The sequence below is a fragment of the Panicum virgatum genome, chromosome 1N (genome assembly GCF_016808335.1).
Source record: "Panicum virgatum strain AP13 chromosome 1N, P.virgatum_v5, whole genome shotgun sequence".
Classification (NCBI taxonomy): domain Eukaryota; kingdom Viridiplantae; phylum Streptophyta; class Magnoliopsida; order Poales; family Poaceae; genus Panicum; species Panicum virgatum.
The window spans coordinates 31,374,695-31,378,248 of NC_053145.1; the positions used below are offsets into that span (position 1 = coordinate 31,374,695).

General features: G+C 38.0%; 1 long non-coding RNA gene across 2 annotated transcripts; it reads left to right on the forward strand.

Annotated features, from left to right (window-relative positions):
* The first annotated feature begins 1,323 nt into the window (after positions 1-1,323).
* On the forward strand, positions 1,324-2,985 carry LOC120654049. Of its 2 annotated transcripts, none has more exons than XR_005666956.1 (3): positions 1,324-1,455; positions 1,623-1,701; positions 2,752-2,985. It is a non-coding gene; the product is annotated as an uncharacterized LOC120654049 (long non-coding RNA). The 2 variants fall into 2 exon arrangements; XR_005666955.1 differs by having other exon boundaries at positions 1,336-1,547.
* The last annotated feature ends 569 nt before the right edge of the window (positions 2,986-3,554 follow it).

The following is a 3,554-nucleotide window of genomic DNA, read 5'->3' on the forward strand; positions in this document are numbered from 1 at the left end:
CCATTTTTGTTCGGTTTTTCGAGATCTACAACTTTCGTGTTATGCACTTTTTCATTTGAGTAATAGTTTGAAAACTATTTTCTGATTACAAAAAGACTTAATGATTAAGGAACTTATCATTTCATGTGATTTTTGTCACTTTCACCTCTAGGCTTCAACTAGACTTTTGTTGAACATGACATGGTAAATGTGCCTATAAATTTTTAAGGACTCATTTGATTTGGTTTGAAAAGTTACTTTAACTGCCTTGCTACTAGAATTTAAACATCTTTTTATTTAATTTGTTTACATTTTGAATTTGCTAAAAGCCTTCATACTACATTTTTGTGACAAGTTGAGCATGAAAATTTAGGACTGTTAAAGGAACAAGTTTTATATCCTTACATACTCATATACAAGGATGTATTCTTGTTTTCTATAAATATTTATTATTATTGTGTGCTAAAGGAATGTTTATGGTCCCTTGTTTAAAATTTCAGTTTGTTCACAACTCCAATTTGTCATTTAAGAAAGAACTAAATATTTTCTTACTAGACCTCCGAAGTAAGTATGTTTTATGTCTTCTTTTTCTTAAAGGAATTTCAAGATTTCAAACTACTTGTGTGTGTTGAATATTTGTGGCCTCATTTTATTATTTTTTTGAGCTAGTAGCTCTTCATAAATCAAAGAATGGTTCCATTAATCATTTCTGCTGATGGTTTTCTAGTTTAAATTTGATTTGCATAGAAAGTTTATAGCTCATTATGAAAGTTTTATTTTATTGCCTTATTACCACACATGTCAAGCCAAGTTTAAAAAAAAGTGTATCAAACATTATCTTCAAGCAATTGCACTCCAACACATTCACATATACATTTGCACACAAGTTTGCAAGCTAGATATAGGGTTCTTATTTAAGTTTTCTTAGCTCATTTAGGTATGAGGTTATGCTAATTGCCTATCTTTGGTTATACTGACACCAGAGGTGTCACAACAGTGAAATCGTCACCAAAGGATTTCGCAATCCATTGTCTCTTGCTCCTTCAAAGAGCTTTACTGTCATCCTTCTTTAGGACATGCTCAGGTGTAATATCCCAAATAAAATAAAAAAAAGTGGGTTGATCAATCTAATTAGAAAGAGTAAAAGGTTGACTTTTTGAACGACAACCGGGATAGTCGATCGGGCACCGTGGACGCGTAGAGCTTGTAGAATTGATTCCGTTTGACTACTCATATGTCACATTTGGAGATCGGATGAATTTATGGCAAGCAAATCAATCTAGACCGTCGGATGTGGCTTATGTTTTCTTTTTCCTTCTCCATCACGTTCTTTTCCTCCCGACTCCTATTCTAGCAGCAATAGCACCGCCACCCCTTCCGGCCCAGCGCTGCCATCTCGTTCGCAACCTCTCCGCTCACGCCGTCGCCCTCTCCCTAGCAAGTCATCACTGCTCAACCTCCGATTGGTCCTCTCAGGTGTAGTATTGCTGTGAATTTTTCCTGCAACTTGTCCCTGCCGACGTCTGCCGGCTGCTGCACATCAAGCAACTGGTTTCTGATGCTTGGGGGTAAGATTGGTTCTTCCATGTACTCCCTGTTCTGCTCTAAACCTGAAGGTTCCTTGCTGTGTGCGTGATCTGCAGCTACTCGTTAGCTCTAGGAAAACAGAGGCAGCACGGTGAAGGGAGAGGAGAAATTAGAGAGGGAGGAAAAAGGAAGAAGGTTAGGGTCTCTAACTTCATTATGGTTCTTTCGGATTGGGCGAGTTTTTCCCTACAAATCCCTGCAACCAGTAGTTAGATGTAGTGTCTAAAGTACAAAGTCCGTTAAACTGGTGATCCCATTGTGGTTATGTCAAATCAATTAGGTTGATTTATTTAATGAATTTCTGGAATTAATTGGTGGGGAATTTGATCCTGCTCTAATGACGAAAGTTGTAGGTTTCGTCGTTATCTTTCCAACAGCGCTGGTTTCATCCCAATCCAGCTAACGCTTTAGGAGTAGTCAACAAAACAGTGTTGCTGTCCAGTAGTTGTGAATCCTGCCGAGTCTGTTTATCTATTTTCGACCTATCTAGAAGCAGAATTTGTTCTGGCCTCCGAAAAGGAAGTTGTTGGAAATTTTATCTAGATACCCGAGATGTATTTATTTACTGCATTTGTTTAAGAGAATCAAAAGCTATGGTCCAAACAGTGAGCCAGCATCTTGTAGCTGAATTTCTGGATACACCCAAATTAGACTAGATGGGGAAATTAATTCCAGCTATGATACTAAAATCTATAGTCATGTATTTAGTGCTAGATCCTAAATGTGGATTGCTGCACAGGTTTACAGAGTTCCAGAGTTGAGAGCGATATGCTGGGTTTTTGTCGAGGTTAAGGCAAGTGCATGACGAATTGTTTGTTGGCAAGTTGCTTGTCATCTCTTTTCTTATGATTTCTGAATGCTTCACCATGTGTTTATGGTATTCAAGTCCATGATTTGTTCATGTTTCATGATTCAAGTTTCAAGTTAATCCCTTAAATTCCGTTCATGTTCCGGTGGATCTGGATGTGCAATTTGGTTTTTTTATTCATGTTCCTGTGAGTAAGTGCTGGCCCCACTTGCTCGGCTTTACCGGTAAATGCTAAGGATGTTTCAGGTTGTGTCCGTTTCAGATGGAAACTATTGTTTCATGGTTATTCATTCGTTCATGGTTCATATATGTTCCTTTTGGTTCTAATTGTACTTGCTGATTATTATTACTCACTCTTGTGTTTTTTTGGTTTTTAGGTACCAAATGAGTGCGGCATGCATGGGAAGTGGGAGTAGCATAATCTGCAAGAACACACACTTTCTTTTAGACTTGCTTAGTCTATCTTAATTAGTTCTTAGAGTATAAATGGTTAAACTGGGTTGTTTTATTCCTTTAATGGTGAGACATCTTATGGTTAGTTGGGTTAATTTATTTTCCTGCTGGTATGGGCTGTGATACTTATTCTATCAATCATATGCTATTTTGTTAAATGGTTGTGTTAAATGCTTGTCCAGTACGATCTATTTACAGGGAAAACTCAGCCGAAATTTTGTATAATCTTTATACTTGTATTTTTATTACTTTTTAGTAGCCTCTGGATTGTGGTTACATTCGGGGTATGGCACTTAGAACCTTTGACAATGGTGAATTTCGGAATTGAACACATGCTCGAAAGCCGAGACATCAAACCAAAATTAACATGACACAAACGTGAATGCTAAACACTCGCATCATCGCTAACGTTGCCACAAATATGGTTCACCGACTTATTATAGAATTCAGCAAGAGAAAAGTGGAACAAGCCTCCGCAATCATAGCCTTTACCAACAAATTGTCCATGTTTCGACACGATAAATTTATTGGACTCTAACACTACCTTAAAGTCGTCCTTGCATAGGACTGGCCCGCTGACAAGATTCTTGTTGATAGTGGGCACATGCTTCACATTCCTCAGCTGCACGATCTTTTCCAAAGTAAACTTCAGATCTACCGTGCCAACACCATGAACAGAAGCATGTGACCCATTCCCATCAGCACGGAGAAGTCCTGGATGGTCTGA